Source organism: Meriones unguiculatus, chromosome 3 (genome assembly GCF_030254825.1).
Source record: "Meriones unguiculatus strain TT.TT164.6M chromosome 3, Bangor_MerUng_6.1, whole genome shotgun sequence".
In the NCBI taxonomy this organism is placed as follows: domain Eukaryota; kingdom Metazoa; phylum Chordata; class Mammalia; order Rodentia; family Muridae; genus Meriones; species Meriones unguiculatus.
This window is the reverse complement of record NC_083351.1, coordinates 128,637,375-128,657,938: the sequence shown is the minus strand read 5'-3', so window position 1 is coordinate 128,657,938 and position 20,564 is coordinate 128,637,375. Positions and strand designations below refer to the sequence as shown.

Genomic DNA, 20,564 nt, shown 5'->3' with positions numbered 1-20,564 from the left:
GGCTGACAGTCCTTGCTTTATAGATACATTACCAATTCCACCTTCCTCTCATGGTCTTTTCCCTTTGAGCCTTATTTTTTTAGTTTCTTTTCAGTTTATTTACTTTACATCCCAAGGGTCCTCCCTCCCTCTTCTCCTCCCAGTCTCTCCTTTCTTCTCTTTTCCCTCTCCCTTTACCCCCAGAAACGGAAATCCCCTCCCCCTGCATTCACCCTCTCCAACAAATCAAGGCACATCATATTTGAGCATATCCTCATCTCCTGAGGCCATGCAAGGCAGCCCTGCCAGGGAAAAGTGATCCAAAAGCAGACTATAGAGTCCATGTTAGAAACATGGACCCCTGCACTCGGCAGGTGCCCCACATGAAGAGCAAGGACAGCATTGGTGACATATGTGCAGGGGGCCTAGGTCCAGACCATGCTTGCTCCTTGGTTGATATATCAGTCTCTGGAAGTCCCCATGGGTCTGGTTTAGATGTTTCTGTTGCTGTTCTTGTGAGGTTCCTGTCCCCTCCAGGTCCTTCCATCTTTCCTTCAGCACTTCCTCAAGACCCCCAAAGCACTATCACATGCTTAGATACAAGTCCTAGTATCTGTCCTTATCCTCTACTTGCTGGACCCTCCCAGATGGACAGTCAAGTTAGGCTCTTGTCTGCAAGCACAGCAGAACAACATTAATAGTGTCAGGGATTGGCTCTCTACAGTGGGGTGGATTTCAGGTTGGGCCAATTATTGATTGACCTTCCCTCAATCTTTGTTCCCTCTTTAACTTTGTACTTCTTGTAGGCAGGGTAATTTTTGGATGAAAGTGGGAAGTTGTTCCTCTCCTTCTACTAGTGTTGCCTGATTAGGAGGCGGTCACTTCAGTTTTCATCTCCCCACCTATTAGGAGTCTCAGCTTGAGTCATTCCATATCCTCTCAGGAGCCTACACAGTTTCAGGCCTCCAGCTTGAAAATGAGATGCACCCCCTTCAGTTTCCCTTCTTGTTCCCAGCCCTCCCACTTCCAACCCCAGCTCTCCACACATCTGACCCTCACCATCATTTCCATCCTAAATTCTATCTGTTTCCCAGTTCCTTCTCTTAATACACTTCCAATGTCTATTCTATTTCTCCTTCTGAGTGACATTCAGCAATCTCTATTGGGCCCTTCTTTTTACTTACCTTCTGTGGGTCTGTGGATTATAGTATGGTTATTCAATACTATAGGTCCAATATCCACTTATAAGTGAATTATATCCTATGCATCTTTCTGGGCCTGGGTTAGTGTAATCTTTTCTAGTTCATTCATATGCTTGCAAACTTCATTATTTATTTTTTAATTTTTAATTTTTTATATTAATTACAGTTTATTCATTTTGCATCACAGCTGTAGTCCCCTCCCTGCTCCCCTCCCTCCCTCATCTCCTCCTATGCCCCTCTCCAAGTCCACAGATAGGGGAGGTCCTCTTCCCCTTCCATCTGACCTTAGCATATCCAGTCACATCAGAACTGGCTGCATTGTCCTCCTTTGTGGCCTGGCAAGGCTGCTCCCCCATCCAGGGAAGTGGTCAAAAAGCTAGCCACTGAGTTCATATCAGAGACAGTCCCTTTTCCCCTTACTAGGAAACTCACTTGGACCCTGAGCTGCCATGGGCTACATCTGAGCAGTGGTTTTAGGTTATATCCATGAATGGTCCTTAGTTGGAGTATTAGCCTCAGAAAAGACCTCTGGGCCCAGGTATTTTGGTTCTGTTGTTATCCTTGAGGAACTCCTGTCCTCTCCAGGTCTTACTATTTCCCCTTTCTTCTCTAAGAGTCCCTGAACTCTGCCCAAAGTTTGTGAGTCTCAGTATCTGCTTTGATACAATGCTAGGTTGAGTCTTTCAGAGGCCCTCTGTGGTAGGTGCCTATCCTGTTTCCTGTTTTCTCCTTCTTCTAATGCTGTCCAATTGCCTTTCTGTGTGAGGATTGAGCATCTTACCCAGGGCCCTCCTTCTAGCTCATCTTCTTTAGGTGTACAGATTTTTGTAGATTTATTCTATATTATATGTCTAGTATCGACTTATAAGTGAATATATACCGTGTGTATCTTTCTGTTTCTGGGATACCTCACTCAGGATGATCTTTTCTAGTTCCCACCAATTGCCTGCAAATTTCATGATTTCCTTGTTTTTAATTGCTGAGTATATTCCATTGTGTAATCGCATCACAATTTCTGTATCTGTTTCTCTGCCGAGGGACATTTGAGTTTCCAGATTCTGGCTGTTACAAATAAAGCTGCTACGAACATGGTTGAACAAATGTCCTTGTCGTATACTTGAGAATATTTTGAGTGTATGCCTAAGAGTGGTATAACTGGATCTTGAGGAAGCACTATTCCTAATTTTCTTAGAAAGTGCCAGAGTGTTTTCCAAAGTGGTTGTACAAGTTTTCATTCCCACTAGCAATGAAGGAGGGTTCCCCTTTCTCTACATCCTCTCCAGCATGTATTGTCACTGGGATTTTTGATCCTAGCCATTCTGATAGGTGCAAGGTGAAATCTCAGGGTTTTGATTTGTATCTCCCTGATGACTAAGGACATTGAGCATCTCTTTAAATGTTTCTCTGCCATTCTATATTCCTCTACAGAGAATTCTCTCTTTAGCTCTGTACTCCATTTTTAATTGGATTTCTTGCTTTGTTGCTTTTTAACTTCTTTATTTCTTTATATATTCTGGATATTAGCCCTCTGTCAGATATGGAGTTGGTGAAGATCCTTTCCCAGTCTGTAGGCTGTCATTTTGTTCTGATGACAGTGTCCTTTGCTTTACAGAAACTTTTCAGTTTCATGAGGTCACATTTATTGATGGTTGACCTTAGAGCTTTTGCTGTTGGTGTTCTGTTCAGGAAGTTGTCACCTGTACCAATGAGTTCTAGGCTCTTCCCCATTTTTTCTTCTAACCAATTTAGTATATTTGGTTTTATGTTGAGGTCTTTGATCTACTTGGACTTTAGTTTTGTACAGGGTGATAAATATGGATCTATTTGCATTTTTCTGCATGTAGACATCCAGTTTGGCCAGCACCATTTGTTGAAGATGCTGTCATTTTTCCATTGTATGGTTTTGGATTCTTTGACAAAAATCAAGACTCCATAGGTGTGAGGGATTATTTCTCGGTCTTCATTATTTCTCGGTGATTCCATTGAACCACCATTCCATTTCTATGCCAGTACCATGCAGTTTTTATTACTATTTCTCTGTAGTACAGCTTGCTATCAGGGATGGAGATACCTCAGGATGATCAGTTGTTATACAGGATCATTTTGGCAATTTAGGTTTTTTGTTTTTCCATATGAAGTTGAGAATTTTTCTTTCAAATTTTCTAAAGAATTGTGTTGGTATTTTGATGGGAATTGCATTGAATTTGTAGATTCCTTTTGGCAGGATGGCCATTTGCATTATTTCAATCCTAATGATCCATGAGCATAGGAGATCTTTCCATTTTCTGATATCTTCTTCAATGTCTTTCTTCAGAGACTTGAAGTTTTTTTTTTTTCAAACAGGTCTTTCAATTGTTTGTTTAGAATCACACCAAGGTACTTTATGTTATTAGTGTCTATTGTGAAGGGTATTGTTTCCCTGATTTCTTTCTTAGCCCTTTTGTCTTTGTTATACAGGAAAGCTACTGATTTTTTTGATTTGTGGTTGAGTTAATTTTGTATCCAGCCACTTTGCTGAAGGTGTTTATCAGCTGAAGGAGTTCTCTGGCTGAGTTTTTGGGGTCGCTCATATAGACTATCATATCATCTGCAAACAGTGATACTTTGATTTGTTCCTTTCTGATTTGTATTCTCTTGCTCTCCTTTAGTTGTCTTATTGCTCTAGCTAGGACTTCAAGAACTAAGTTGAGGAGATATGGAGAGAGTAGACAGCCTTGCCTTGTCCCTGATTTCAGTGGAATTGATTTAAGTTTTTCTCCATTTAGTTTGATGTTGGCTATAGGCTTGCTATATATGCTCTTTACTATGTTTAGGTATGTGCCTTGTATCCCTGATCTCTCTAAGACTTTACACATGAATGGGTGTTGGATTTTGTCAAATTCTTTTTCTGTGTGGAGATGATCATGTGTTTTTTTCTCCTTCAGTTTTTTTTTATATGATGGATTTCCATATATTGAACCACCCCTGCATACCTGGGATGAAGCCTACTTGGTCATGGTGGATGATAACTTTTATATGTTCTTGGATTCGGTTTGTCAGTATTTTATTGAGTTTTTTTCCATCAATGTTCATAAGAGAGATAGGTTTGAATTTCTCTTTTTTTGTTGGGTCTTTGTGTGGTTTAGGTATCAAGGTGACTGTGGCTTCATAGAATGAGTTTGGTAATGTTCCTTCTGTTTCTCTTTTGTGGAATAATTTGAAGAGAATTTGAGTTAGTGCGCTTTGAAGTTCTGGTAGAATTCTGCCCTGTAATCATCTGACCCTGGGTTGGTTTTTTAATTTTGTTTTTTTTTTTTGTTTGTTTTTTTGTTTTTGTTTTTGTTTTGGACTGTTGATGAGTGCTTCTGTTTCTTTGGGGGCATATAGGACTATTCAATCTTTCTATCTGATCTTGATTTAATTTTGATAGATAGAATCTATCAAGAAAATTGTCCATTTCCTTTAGATTTTCAAATTTTGTGGCAAATAGGCTTTTGTAGTATGACCTAATGATTGTTTGGATTTCCTCAGTGTCTGTTGTTATATCCCCCTTCTTGTTTCTGATTTTGCTGATTTGGATAGTTTCTGTCTGCCTTTCAGTTAGTTTGGCTAAGTGTTTGTCTATTTTGTTCATTTTCTCAAAGAACCAGCTCTTGGTTTCATTGATTCTTTGAATAGTTTTATTTGATTCTAATTTATTGATTTCAGCCTTGAGTTTGATTATTTCCTGATGTCTACTCCTTTTGGATGTGTCTACTTTTTTTTTTTTCTAAGACTTTCAGGTAGGCCATTAAGTTGCTTGCATGAGATGTTTCAAATTTCTTCTTGAAGGCACTTAGTGCTATGAATTTTCCTTTTAGCCCTGCTTTCATTGTGTCCCATAAGTTTGGGTATGTTGTGCCTTCATTTTTACTGAATTCTACAAAGTCTTTAGTTTCTTTCTTTATTTCTTCCCTAACCCAGGTATCATTGAGTAGGGAGTTGTTCAGTTTCCATGTGCATGTAGGCTTTTTGCTATTTCTGTTGTTGTTGAGGTCCAGCTTTAGTCCTTGGTGGTCAGATAGAATACAAGGGATTATTTCAATCTTCTTGTATCTGTTGAGTCTTGTTTTGTGACCAACTATATGGTCTATTTTGGAGAAGGTTCCATGAGGTGCTGAGAAGAAGATAAATTCTTTTGTGTTTGGGTGTAAGGTTCTGTAGATGTCTGTTAGGTCCATTTGATTTAGGACCTCTGTAAGTGCCTTTATTTCCCTATTTAGCTTCTGTCTAGATGATATGTCTCTTGTTGAGAGTGGAGTATTAAAGTCTGCCACTATTAAAGTTTTGAGATCAATGTACAATTTAAGCTTTAATAAAGTTACATTTATGAATGTAGGTGCTCTTGTATTTGGGGCATAGATGTTCAGAATGGTAATGTCCTCCTGGTGGATTTTTCCTTTGATGAGCATGAAGTGCACTCCTCATCTTTTTTGATTAATTTTGGTTGAAAACCTATTTCATTAGATATTAGCATAGCCACCCCAGCTTGTTTTCTAGGTCCATTGCTTGAAAAACATTTTTCCATCCCTTTACTCTGAGGTAGTGTTTTTCTTTGTTGCAGAGGTGTGTTTCTTGGGTGCAGCAGAATGTTGGATCCTGTTTCTGCAACTATTCTGTTAGTCTGTGACTTTTTATTGGAGAGTTAAGTCCATTGATGTTGATAGATAGTGACCAATGAATGTTTGTTCCTTTTATTGTGGATTTGGTGGTGTTACTGTGATTCATTTCTTGTTTTCTTTTAATTTTTGTTGAGAAATTATCTGTGTCCTGTTTTCTTGGGTGTAGTTCTTGGGCTGGTTTTCTGTGTAGATATTGTATAAATTTAATTTTTTCATTGGAATATTTTGTTTTCTCCATTTATGTTCATTGAAAGCTTTGATGGGTATAGTAGTCTGGGATGTCATCTGTGGTCCCTTAAAGTCTGCATGACTTCTGCCTAGGCCTTTCTGGCATTCATATTTTTGTTGAGAAGTCTCGTGTGATTCTGATAGGTCTACCTTTATATGTTACTTGGCCTTTTTCTCTTGCTACTTTTAATATCTTTTCTTTGTTCTGTAGATTTAGTGTTTTGACTATGATGTGATGTGAGGAGTTTCTTTTCTGGTCTGGTCTATTTGGTGTTCTATAGGCCTGTTGTATATTTATGGACATCTCTTTCTTTAAGTTAGGAAAATTTTCTTCTATGATTTTCTTGAAAATATTTTATGGACCTTGGAGCCTGGAATCTTCTTTTTCATCAATTCCTATTATTCTTAGATTTCACCTCTTTATGGTGTCCTTGATTTCTTGGATGTTTTGTGTTTGGGCCTTTTCTGGTTTTACTTTTTCTTTGAGAGAAGTATCCATTTCTGCAAGTGTATCTTCAACTCCAGAGGTTCTTTCTTCCATCTCTTGTATTCTATTGGTGATGCTTACCATTGTGGTTCCTGATCTTTTCTTTAAGTTCTTCAGCCCCAGGATTTTCTATGTTTATGTGTTCTTTATCACTTCTATTTGTTTTCATGCTTTGTACCATTTCCTTCATCTGTTTGAATGTGGATTCCTGTCTCTCTACAATGGTCTCTTTTTTGTTCATTTCCTCTCTATATGCCACCAATTGTGTCTCTATTTGTTTGGCTGTATTTGCCTGTGTTTTTTTGAGGACTTTGTTCATTTCCTTTTTATTTGCCTCCATTTGTGTAGCTATTTCTTTGAAAGATTTGTTTGTTTCCTCTTCATGTGCCTCTACTAACTGGATAAGTATAGCTTTAAAGTCATTTTCCTATGTTTCCAATGAATTGAAATATCCATTGATTTGGGGGGCTGCTGGTGGAGCCATGCTGTTCTGCTTTTTGTCGGTGGGTGTGTTCTTATGCAGACCTCTGGCCATCTGCTTGTCCGTAACCTTCACTGTTTATTCCTGGTATCTGTAGTTCAGACTAGGTCTGTTTTCCTCTGGTGTCTGGAGTATTCTTCAGGAGTATGAGAGAGGTCCACTGGTTTGAGAGTGCTTTGGTGTTTCAGCTGTAGCTTAGGGAGGAAGAGTGATGGTGCAGAATCACATTTGTGGGAAAGCAATCGTGTATATGTGAGTGGAAGTGTGTCTTGAAGGAGAGAGTGTTAGAGAGTGTAGATGTTTGGAATGTATGGGCAAAATGCCGGAGCAGGAAGGGGTGCAGATGCTAGCACTTTTTGTGGGTGCAGTTTAGGCAATGTGCCTGTGCTAATTTCCTGAATACCTTGGTGGTCTACAGTCCTGTCATACTGTCATTCTTGTATTCAGATATGTCTGGGCTTCAGGAGTTGATTGCCTGGACTTCACTGGTAGACCTGCAGAGCAGCAGCTTCAATATTGATAATACTGTTGCAAGAATCCCTATGTTGCTGCAGAACTTGGGGGCTGGTGTTACTGTCCATTGGGAGTCCAGTCACCTCGGCAGAACTAGGAGGCTGCTGGCACAGATGCCTTCTAGTAGGCCCTGGGGAGCTGCAGGCCTGGTTGGCCTAAGTGGAGTTGCTGGTACTGTGCACTGGGCTAGGAGCTGTAGGCAGTGTGGACAGGACACTGCCCTCTGTGGCAAGCACTGTCGGCTGCCTCTGCCACCTCTGCCTCTGCCAAAGAGGGAGAAGGTAGGCCTGTCATGAGGAAATGCAGTGGGGATTGAGTATTCTCTGTTTCAAATCTCAAGCAGTGTGTTCTGTGCTAGGAGCTACATGCACTGTGGATCGCCTGTGCCTGCGCTGCCTGCACAGCTGCCTCAGCCTGTTAAAGGGGGAAGTTCCTGGGAATTGTGTCCCCAGGAGAAGTCCGTGGAGAAGTCCGCAGTTGACCTGTATCCTATTAGTCTCAGTTCAGGATTTGTCCCCTTTCTCCCTGGAAGCCTTGATGTCATTGTTCTGGGTTCAGCTGCCTCTCCACTCACTAATTTTAGAGTTTCAGATCCTCTGCTCCTCAGATACAGTGCATGCTGGTAGCTGCCATCTTGGATTCTCTGAGCCTCCTTTTTTATATGGACACAATAGTACTGGATTAGGGTCTGCATATATTAATCCATCTTAAGTTGATTAGTTCTGCAGGTACCCTCTTTCCAAATAAGGTCATATTCATAGGACTTTAATGTATTTTTGTATGATATCTATCTATGTAGAACATTTTGAGTCCAGTGGCAAATATAGTCTCCTGATTATAACACTCTTTTATGTATTCGCATAGAGTTTCATACATTGAAGTTTTTTGCGCCACTGTTTGCAGTCTTTTTTAATATACTGAACACCATTTGATTTATAACAACCATAAGAAATAGGTATTATCTTACAGATGAAAAAAATAGGTCTAGGAAAATGTGGTACTTTCCCTTAGACTTCTTTTTCAGTGACTGATAGAACAGATACTCAGAAACCATTCTCAAGCCACATCTTATACTCTATACATTACATATTTTGGCTTTTTAAAAATATGGTTATCTAGAGAGAGAGAGCTACAGATAGAGAGACAGAGAGAGACAGAGACAGTGAAAGAGATACAGAGACTGACAGAGAGAGAGAGCACTCCATTGGTCAAGAATGGCTAATAGTATAGAGTCATGATTACCTGTGAGGTATAATTTGAGATACCAACAAATATTTCTTTAACTTCCTCTCATGAGAATAACAGCATCTAAAAACATGCATATTTCTTTCAATTAAAATATTAAATAATGTTAACATAAGAGAGTAGCTATATTCTTTTCATATATATTTTTAGTCTTTTAGTTAATAGTTCACATGTGATAATGAGAGTCAAACTGTTGTTGGAAAAGGTAAGAATAATGAGAAGAAAACTTTGATGTAAAAATAATGTAGGTAACCCTATAGAATAGCATGCTGTGTGGACAGCAATAGTAGGAGAATCTTTAGAAGACAAGACTAAAGTTGAAAGAAGTATTTCAGCTAAGCTTTGGAGAAATCTATCCTGTGAGTGATGGAGAGCTAGCTGTTGATATCTGACAGGTGTGTCATTTAATCAGATGTGCCTTTTAATAATTGATGTATACTGCAAGATAGATGAAGAGTAAGTGGGTAAGTGGTTAGACCAGTTTTATCAAGCTAGTTCACACTAGGTAAGGAAGAAAGAAACATTTGGAAGAGGATGATACTCAAGAAAGAGAAGGATGAAACAGTGACTTTCGCTCTGTGCTTTGAATGCGAGAAATAAGGATGAGGTTTCTGATTGACAAGCAGAATAGAGGACCACTCACCAAGACAAAAACTAAAAACAGTCTTGAACGGGGACTGTGCAGTTAGAGCCATGCTAAATTTAAAAGCCATTTAAAGCACACAAGTAGATGTAGCCAATTGAGCGTTAAAATTACAAGCCAACTTATTTAGAGCTCTTCGCACTCAGGACAGTGAGAGCCACAGACCACCAGAGTGAACGTAGTCTTCCTTACAGAATCAAATCTTTTTTTGTTGTTGTTCACATACTAGTTGGGGTGTCTTGGTGCTTTGAAATTTAAATGAAATTGCAAAGCATCCACTGAATACCAAACCACTGCAAGCCTCCCCCTTCTTGCTTCCTGTAATGTCTACCTTTCCTCTCTTAAGACTTAAACACTAACTGCTGTTGTATTGTTTGATAGTTACGGTCATCGCACCTTATCTGTCCATGTGTTCGATTGCTCCAGGCTCAGGTACCACAGTGATCTTTAGATATTACTGAATATCTGTGGAGATGAAAGAGATTGTATAATCACTGTAACATACATAACTGAAAAAGGAATTTCAGCTTTTTTCTGTAATTTTTCAACATAATATTTTTATTGATTCTTTCGGAATTTCACGTCATGCACCCTGGATCACACTCATTTCCCAGTCTTCCCGTGTCTGCCTCCACCCATGGTTTGTTTGTAATTTTAAGTCTTTTCCCTGTGCCCAGATATATGGTCCTTGTGGACCTCCTGTCCTCTCCAGGTCTTACTAACTCCCCCTTCTTTCATAAGATTCTCTGCACTCTGCCCAAGGTTTGGTTATGAGTCTAGCATCTGCTTTGATACACTGCTAAGTAGAGTCTTTCAGAGGCCCTCTATGGTAGATTCCTGTCCTGTTTCTTGTTTTCTTCTACTTACAATATCCATCCCAATTGTCTTCCTAAGTGAGGATTGATCATCTTACTTCAGTTTCTTGTTTAGCTTCCTTAGGTGTACAGATTTTAGTATGGGTCTTTTCTGAGACTGATTCTCCAACCAAGGACCATGCATGGATATAACCTACAACACCTGCTCAGATGTAGCCCATCGCAGCTCAGTGTCCAAGTGGGCTCCCTAGTAATGGGAAACAGGGACTGTCTTTGACATGAGCTCAGTGGCTGGCTCTTTGACCTCCCTGCACCCCCGAGGAAGGAGCAGTCTTGCTAGGTCACAGAGGAAGACAATGTAGCCAGTCCTGATGAGACCTGATAAACTAGGGTCAGATGGAAAGGAAGGAGGACCTCCCCTATCAGTGGACTTAGAGAAGGGCATGGAGGAGATGAGGAAGGGTGCATGGGATTGGGAAGGAATAAGGGAGGGGGCTATAGCTGGGATAAAAAGTAAATGAACTATAATTAATATAAAAATAAAAACAAAAAAGAACAAATTGAAATGAAAAACAACAAAAAGTCCCCCCCCCCCAGATATCTCCCCTAATGACATGTATATGACTTTGTACCTCAGCTAACCATCCTCTGGTAGTATGCTTTCTCCTTTCTATCTATCCTTGGTCTCATCACTTTTCTCTCCTTACAGTCTAATTGCCTTTAAGTGTCTACATTCTTCTCCAGATGACTAAGGCTAAACTCATTGAGTTTCAGCAAAATATTCACCAAACAAAGAAAGCTTTTTATCTAACAGCACTACTTTCTGCTAACACTACTTGATCTGAAAAATGACTACTTGCCCTGTCACCAAATTAGCAAGCAAGGAAGTAGATACAAGAATGTTCTATTTTAGTAATTGTATCCCAAAAAGCTCCACATTTTGAGGAAATCCCGAGCTCTACCTCATGGTAGTGTGATTTATCTTGTCTGCCGGGCTGGTTAACGAATTCCCAGTTGCTGGTCAGCTTGAGAATTGTTAACCTTTAGAACTGATTGACCCTATGACCTGGGAATAGAAGAGGATATAAAAAAGCCAGCAGTGGTTGAGAAAAGAAGATTGAGAAGAGAAGAGAAGTCAGTTGGAGCAGAAGATATACTTAGGAGACAGATGAGCCAGGAGAAGCTGAGCTGAGAAGATAGGCTAGAACAGTTGTTGTAGAGTGGAGCTGCTAGTATTGGGAAAATGGGAGAAGAGAGTGTTTAAATGGATTGTTAGGGAACTGAGGGAGGAACAGTTGGGAGAAACATTGAAGGCCTGAGCTGGAAATTAGAAGGGACACTTGGGAAAGAAATTAGATTCAGGAATTTTCTCTCTCTTCTATCTTCTTTCTCTCCATCTAGTGTTAGGGGTTGAAACTGCGGAGATAAAGGGTGAGAAAAGGAACAACCCATGATGTATCAAAGACAAGCTACATCTCACTGGAAATGGAGACAAAACTGAGGAATTCCCAGGGTAAACTGACCCTATCTCCTGCCACACTGACTCTGTCTTGGGAAAAAAAAAGGAAGCTGTATTTTTTGACTTTTATATTTTAGGCATGGCCCAAGTCTCCTATGATATCTTCAAGTTCACAAGAGTACAGCCATTTCAATATACAATTCTCTACTTAGGAAAACATTTACCCATACTACAAGATTGTTTTGCCTTATGGCCAATAGCCATTCAATGATTTCCTTGTAAGAGAATAAATAACTTTTGAAAAGCCATAAAGAAGAATGTGCTTACAGAGTGAAAGGCTTTCATTTACCTTTTATATCATTTGATATTCTTTAAGAGCTCCTAAACCGTACTTAAACAAATTTTTTGGCTATTTATGCTCATGTATGCTACTCTTAAAGTAAGGCTTGTAGAAAAAAAAAAAGCAATCAAATACTAGGAAAGTACTGAAAATCGTATTTTACACCGCTCTCTTCAGAGTCTCAATGTATATTACCATACAAAAGACACTTGAAAATATTTTATTGAAGAATCCTATTTAAATTTAACTAGTAGTGTTTTCCACATACTTTTTAAAGATAATACTAACAGCCCATGAAATTAATTGTGAAGAACAGTTTTCAGCCATCTGTTCTAACTCAGTATCTCTCACTTGCTTGAGGCTTATACATCTGGAAAAATAGAGTTGTGCCATCAAAACAAGAGAAAGACAAGCATGGAAAATGGAAGAAAGAGAATTTTAAAACTAGATAGGATGGGAGACCCTAGAGGTCTATCTCTTTAACAGGTCCCTACCCAGCCTTGAGAGTCCTTTCCTTCCACCCTTCCCTAGCACAAACACACTTGTTTAAATGCACGTTATAACCTTAGTAAACTCCAATTTTGCTTCAAAAAATGAAAGGAAATTTAAAAAGTGATTAAAAAAGAGAATACTATAGCTAGAAACAATTTTTACCTTCTAAAATCGTACAAATTACTTGCCAATGGTTTACAAATCTATCTACCTTGTAACCAGGGCATCATAGTATTCTTACAAGCATTCTCCAGTCATGCTTAGTTTTATACACGTTAGAGTCACTTGCATTTTACATTTGCACTGCTGGGTTGGCAGTGGTGTGGGATGGTATCAAGGGGAATGTTCTAGCATTCTAGACAGAGCCTGACAAGAAAAAGTCACTTTCTGGCCTACTAGCTAGGAAAGGCAATTGGCCTCCCCCTAAAATAGGCAGTGTAGGAAAATTTTTTGTTATCTTTTCTTCAGATCAAGGGAAGAAGCCTAAAATCTTGCTATTTTTTCCAAGTTTCCTATTGCCTTTTGTGCCAAGAGTATTCATCCCAAAGGTCCTATATTAGAACCAAAAGATATAATGAATTTTTCTGTGGCCAAAGGAAATGTTACCACATAATCATCAGGCAGGCAAGTTAAGAATCTGCCTCTGAAGTTTTGAAATTTGAATTGAGTTGTGCATTTGACCAGCTTGTTTCACTACAGTTAAAAAATATCATTTCTAATATTTTGTTTAACAAAATCTCAAACATCCAAGCATAAAGCTAGTGGTTGAAGTTGCGGGTGGCTTTCAGGGAAACTAAATCTAGCCTGGATCTAAAGACCTTGGCTTTTAGTCTGGCCATCAATTCTAAATACTACAGATGTGTTTTCCACACTTCAGCAATGCCAAAAGACACAGATTTTTTTTATTGCTTAAAGGCCTATTTTTAATTATTTTTCAAACACCAGCTTTTACACCTCACCCCCACGGAATTCACACATTCTTAAAAAGAAGGTGTGTGTCTTGAGTCAATTCCTTTCCTAATATGTGGAAGTTTATTAAACTACTGCTTTTTGTTTTATTTTTTAAAGCAAATATCACGTCATATTTTTAGGAGAAAATGTGTCTTTGTAAGTAAGTTAATATTGTTCAATGCTCTGTATGATTACAGTAATCATACTATGTTATTATCAGTTGTCTTAAGGTGATCTCTGTTGCATCTTATGTTATTTTACATGGATTATATGATTTGGTATTCATAAAATCTCTCAGATGAAGGCGCTATTGCTTTCCCATCTTAAAAATGCAAGTGTTGGACAACTTCCCCTGATAGCACAGCTAAGAAAAGGGAGACCCAAGACTTAAGCCCAGGCTGCTGTGTTTATTTATTTCTGTGTGTGTTCCTATTCTGCTCTGACCACTGTATTTCAAGTGTGTAGCAGTAGAGTCTTAAAAATCACTATATTATCTGTCTGTTACTGGGAATCTCTAACACCTGACTGCAATTTTGTTTAGATTTCATGAAATGGTAATATCCAAACCAAATTAGGCAGTATATTCAAATGCACTAAGTTCAGTTCAGTATTTATCTTTTGAGGGCGCTGAAGAATGAAGTATATTAAGAGGTGCAAGACGTATTGGCAAGATACCATTGAAATAGAATATCCATAACCTCATGCAAATTGCATAATAGTGAGAGAATTAGAAATCAAAACCTATAGATTCCTATAGGAATTATGCCTGGTACCTGAAAATGTTTTGATTAGCTTTAAAGATAGAATATCGTTGTGACAGACAGAAATGTTTAGTGGGTGGCTATTCACGCTGAGGAAATAGCAAGAACAAAGTACAGGCATAGAACATTCTGGAAACAAAAATAGAATTGATCACCATAGACTGATGTCAGTGGAACATGAAACATAAAGGAGGAATAGGTTACCTAATATTATTGGACCATCTAAGTTTGTTAATTGGTGCTTAGGGGAGTTAGACTCCTATACTTACAGACAGATGGAGGAGGTAGGGGTGCTTGAGTACTGCATCTCAAGTAGATGACTCAGGTCCTTGAGAAAAATTACATCTTAAGAAAGGAGCAAAATTGTTTAAAATTGCAATTTTTTTCTAATGCTCTAAGAATTAGGAGGTCAAAGATAATTTGTCAAAAAAAAGTTTTTCTGAAATTTAGTCACACTGAGAAGAGCATTAAGGCCATCTTGTTGAGTAACTTCATGTCTAAAATGAATGGGTTAACAATGCTTTATGCATTAATAAAATTTATGAGAAAAATAAAAGCACAATAAGTGGAGAACAAAGAACATGGTGGGTCTAGGGAAACTGAAGAGAAAATTTTACAATTAAGTTTAATCAGAGTTGTATTAGAAGGAAATTGAATGGTCAGATCAGAACTAGACCTCAGGGATAAAAATAACTCAGAGATGTAGGTTGGCTGAAGAAGGGAAAAACTGAAGCTGCACTCACCCCCAAACAGTTCCAAGGTAGAAACGGTAAGTGCTGGGGGAAAAAATAAACCTGAGTAAGAGATGTTAGCATAGAGTGACTTCAGTTCCACTGGCAGTGCTGCCCTTTGGAACCCTGGAAGTCAATCTACATGAACAACATCCCTTAGATAAAGAAAACTGGGAGCTCTGTCTGCTAATCCACAATCTTCCTAATTGTGACATAGAAATTCCAGGTTGCTGTTGCACACACCATGTTACCCAGCTGGCCATACATGGGAAAGGCAATTGCAGTCACTGAGCTGCTGCACTGTACCAGGGACTTTGTCATATGCAATGTTAATTGTGGCCATTTGATTCTCCATATAGCCTACCAGCTTAGGTGTTAGCAGCTGGAAACTGTGGTACATATTTATAATCACAGCATTTGGAAGGCGGAGGAAGGATATCATGAATCCTGAACACAAAAAAGACAATAATATGAACACAAGTAAAAGTTAAAATCAAAAGAAGGGAAATAAAGGAAATAGGAAGTAGGTAGTAGTAGATATATTGGACATAAAAATTCGAGACTATGTTTCTAGTACCTTACTCAAAAAATTTCAGAACAAATATCCCATAATTAAGGCTTGAGAGATGACTTGGTTGTTAAAAGCACTGGTTGCTCTTTTAGAGAACTTGAGTTTATGAGTTTATGAGCATCCACAGCAACCCACAACCACCTGTAATTTCAGTTCCAGGGGGATCCTGATATTCTCTTCTGGACTCTGTGGGAACTGCGTTCATGTGGTGCACATATATACATGCAGGCAGATCACCCTCATAATGTAAGACAAAATGAAGCAACTCTTTTAAAATGCCATAAATAATAAATTAGGATTATCATATGGGCCTATTTTACCCTTCTTTCCATCCTCATTTTTACTAATCTGTACAGGCGGGCAATAGGTGTATGTTAATGTATTACGTGTTCACCCTGAGAAGTAAATGCTGGGGGAAAAGGACATTCTAAAGGAAAGAAGATCTGAAGCGAGTGGCATGGGGCCACTGGAAATTACGGATACAGAATAACAGAATTGGAAAGAAACTTGGAGGTGACTGAGTTCAGTCCTTCTTGCATTATATCCATTTCCATTTGTCCTTTTTTGATTTTTTTTTCTGAAAATTAAGACGCAAATGAATGCTAAAGTGGTTACCCCAGGTCATAGAACCAACAGGCAGCCAAGATAAAATCAAAATCCAAGTCCCTGGGTTCTAGAACAGAGTCCTTCAACAACCCATGGAAGTATGGCCAGAGAAGGAACAAAAAGTCCAGGGAAGGCCAGAGAGCATCGTGGTCTAGAAACCACAAGAGAGGGATACACTGGTTGTCAATCTCCAAATCATAGCGTCCTGGAGGTCTGTGGTAGCAGATCCAATGTGGGGCCTGATGACTGGTTCTCAGGTTCTGTGCCATGAAGTCAGTCAACTTCTCTTTCTTGTCCAGTGGGAATGGAACCAAGCTTTGAGCCTCCTGCTGTTCTATTTACAGTTTATTGTCTGGAAGCCATTCAGCTACAATATCAGACTTCTTAACAGAATTTTGGAGCTAAGAAAAGCCTGAGTCTGAAAATGGTTCCAAGTCAGCTGCAAAGTTACATGAGGCAGCACTAGCCACATGAAGAGCAGCTTGTCACTACCCCCAGCCAGGACTTGCCATCAGATAAATCAGCAGACTAGTAGAACAACGAGTAATAGATTCTTTTTCATTCAGCAGAAGAATAATGGTATCTCCTCAGTAACATATGTCTAAGGAGCAAGAACATGAGTGACATCATGGAAAGGCACTGAAGAGTCATTTTGTGTATAAAATGTTGTTAGGATGACAGGATTAGTCCCAAATATGTTTTAAGAAATTGAAGGTCAGAAGAAATGAGAGTTTACTTTGGTACTGAAGCTAGTGTTGTGGTCAATTCATATGCTAGATTTTACAAGGAGTATAAAAAGAACCTATTGTATAAAGGACGTTCCAGAAAACAATTGTTCCCCAGCTCAGAGCATGGCAATCTGGAACATGGTGATAGTGACATTGTTAAAATGCAGATTTCCAGCTGCCTCCCTCAGAGGTGGATTCAATAGTCTGTGGCTCAAAAGACTACCGTTTTGAAGACTCCAGTGAGCCCGCATGATTTTTTGTGTGAGTATTTATTTATTTAGTTAGTTACATCTCATAATTATTCACTTTGAATAGTGTCGCTCACGACTGTAGACAAGCTGCATGTAAGCATGTCACTGCGTCTGGGGAGAACTGATCTCCACACCCAAGAGGGTCCTTCTCTGTAGACTCAGAAAGCTCTGGGGCAAACTGAAGTCACAATTCCTTTACTCATAAGATCCAAATTTAAGTTCCTGTTTGTTGGGTCTGTCACTCAGGTGAAAACACCTATAAGTGATTTTAAAAATTCAGCCATTTCCCATTGGCATCATCTCTCTTATGCTGCCCAGCTTGGTGCCAGTGCTATTATGAAGATAGAAGCACAAGAAAATGATTCCTCCTAGGAAACTTTGTTCCCCTTTGCTAAAAATTACATTTATTCTCAGTCCAGGAGCTTTATAATTTTCAGGCTCAGTGTTTCTGCTATGTCAGTTAACATCATGGCTGTTTGCATCCCACTTGCCCCCTAAGATGATGTCAAGAAATATGAAAAGGAGAAAGTAGGAAAAGGAGGATGTAGATGAGGGGAGAAATTGTTGTTGAAAATCATCTAACATTAAGACTGTGACATATAGTGACTTCAGCATGAATCTGCTTTGGTCTGGAAGGAAAAGTTATCTGTAAAAATCTTTAACAACTTTAAATTGAAAGTGGAGTATGCATAAAATTTCTTTCTCTTCTACTCAGCTGATGAAATGCAGGTAAACAGACACCTTTCATTGTCTGTGTCAATGAAGTCAAAGACAGGAAGGGATTACAAGCTGTTGGGAAGTCAGTTCTATTCAATTTATATTAAGTGTATATTGGTGGACATGAAAGAAGGTGACAGAGATGGAGAGAATATGGCATGTGATCGAGAGTTGCATACTTGCCAGATCCCATTTTCCTTATGTAGATTTTCTAGGGCAATCGAGTGTAATGTAGAAAGAAAACTAGCCTAATATATAACTAAAATTCTCTATGAGGTAGAGATAGATTATCTAGATAGAGATAAATATTACAAACTGAGAGGAAGTGAATAGAGAAGATAATTGTCCAGGAAGCAGGGATAGTTCATCAAGTAGATGGTAATACAGCTGTTGGGTATTTCACTCTGCAAGTAAGGTGTTAGAAAGATTTATTTGGGTTTTATTTTATTTATTTGGGATCTATTACCAGTAGAAAGCAAGCTATATCTGATTCAAGAGACCCAGATCTCTCATCTTCTCAGGTCACATTCTGGGCCATGAAGATGAGGCCCCCAGGTCTTCCAGGCAGCTCATCCTTTCTACTTTTTGTATACGGGGCTTCCGACATGTGTGATAAATTCATTCTAGGAAGAACTAAAATTTACACTGTAGTGTGAAACGGCAAAGGAGTTCTGTAATCGTCCTTTAGGGAAGACCTCTCAGTTCCAGTGTACAGGTGAACACGCTGGTCCATTACTTGTTGCAGTGATGGAGTACATGCCACAGGAGGGAACATGAGACATTCACTAAGAGGATGCTGGGTAGGACCTACAGGATAGGGGCTCTGAGTGGGCAAAGTTGGGGAAGCTTAAGATGGTTTGTGCCTGGTCTCACTGCATCTTGTTATGCTGTGTTTGGTTGATATGCCTGGGAAGCTTGCTCTTTTCTGAAGGAAAGTGGAAATGGAGGGACAGTGGAACCTGGGGAGAGAAGAAGTAGGGGGGCAGGGAATAAGAGGAAAGGGAGAATATGGCATGTGATCGAGAGTTGCATACTTGCCAGATCCCATTTTCCTTATGTAGATTTTCTAGGGCAATCGAGTTTAATGTAGAAAGAAAACTAGCCTAATATATAACTACAATTCTCTATGAGATAGAGATAGATTATCTAGATAGCTATGGATTAGATAGAGATAAATATTACAAACTGAGAGGAAGTGAATAGAGAAGATAATTGTCCAGGAAGCAGGGAGATAAGGGTGCTGAGTTCAGGATGTATTGTATGAGAGAGGAACCGACAAAAAAGAAAAAGAAAAAATATATAGGCTCTCTCTACATCAGTGCTGTTAGGAAGCAAGGACGATTGCATGACTGGGTTTCTCAATAAATCTTGTCTGTAGGCCAGAATAAAATAAAACTGATTGGCAATGAAGTCACAGTCACTTGTTTCCATCCAGAAAGCTAGATATTCAGTTATTTGCTTATGGCACACAGACCTTGTTTTTGTCCTTAAATAAAATACGATAGAAAAGTCTTCCTTTATCATGACCCCAGAGTGATCTTGTTTGAAGGTGGTATTCTGAAAGACTGTTTTGCTACAAGAAGAGGGAAAGTATGCAACCCACCATCCAGGTGCCAGGGACTGCTCCTTCATTTGGCCTGGAAGCATTATTGTGAATAAGGTTTCCTGTGGACTTTTGTCTTTGCAGCACTTTTTGTTCTTGAAGCAACTGGGGCTATGTCTATTCTGAAAGCCTGGACCACAGTGCTAATGAGAGAAATCAGAGTTAATTTATAGTCTACACTATGGATTACCTACTAAAAATGCAAGCTCTTCAAGTTGAACCATACTGACAATCAATTTCCCTCTTCCGTGATCTAAAATCTGTGCTTATTCACTGGACAACTATGGGAACTGGTTTTGAGGAAGTACATGTACTCTTGGGTGGTAGAAAATGAAAGCTTGATCCAGAGGAAGAAATGCGGAACTAAGTCTCTTTGTACGAGAACCTGCTGACCTTATGGAACTCGCAAGTGTTCTCTTCAAGGTTTCTCAGCTTTCTCGGGGCACAAAGATGGAAGGGGGATGTATGGACTTTTTATGAGACTGAGGTGGTTCATGCTAATGACACAGATACATGCATCAATTGTTTCACTGCTCTGTATGCCAGATATGAGGAAATATTAGGGGTGAAGGGATACCCAGCTACATCCAGATAGTGTTCTTAGTACACACGACTCCAGGTGACTGACCCGCTTTTTTCCGCTGCTTTGATCTTTTGAGACAGGGTTTCTCTATGCAGCCCTGGCTGTCCTTGAACTCATTAAGATCTGCCTGCCTCTGCCTCCCAAGTGCTGGAATTAGAGGTATGTACTACCACCGCCTGGTCCTGACTTCCTTTGTTTTTTTTTTAAATAATTTTTTTTTATCAGTTACATTTTATTAACTCTGTATCCCAGCCGTGTCCCGATCCCTCATTCCCTCCCAGTCCCTCCCTCCCTCCCTCATCTCCACCGTGCCCCTTTCCAAGTCCACTGATGGGGGGACCTCCTCCCCATTCATCTGATCCTATTTTATCAGGTATCTTCAGGACTGGCTGCAAAGCCCTCCTCTGTGGCCTAACAGGACTGCTCCTCCCTTCGGGGATGGGGAGACCAAAGAGCCAGTCATTGAGTTCCTGTTAGAAAAAGTCCCTGTTCCCCTCACTTTGGGAAACCAATTGGTTACTGAGCTACCACAGGCTAC

General features: G+C 39.4%; 1 protein-coding gene across 1 annotated transcript in view; it reads left to right on the top strand.

The window, feature by feature from the left end:
• Plcxd3 (phosphatidylinositol specific phospholipase C X domain containing 3) overlaps positions 1-20,564 on the top strand; it is a 200,811-nt gene that overhangs the window by 130,876 nt on the left and 49,371 nt on the right. The gene's annotated exons all lie outside the window — the stretch shown is intronic.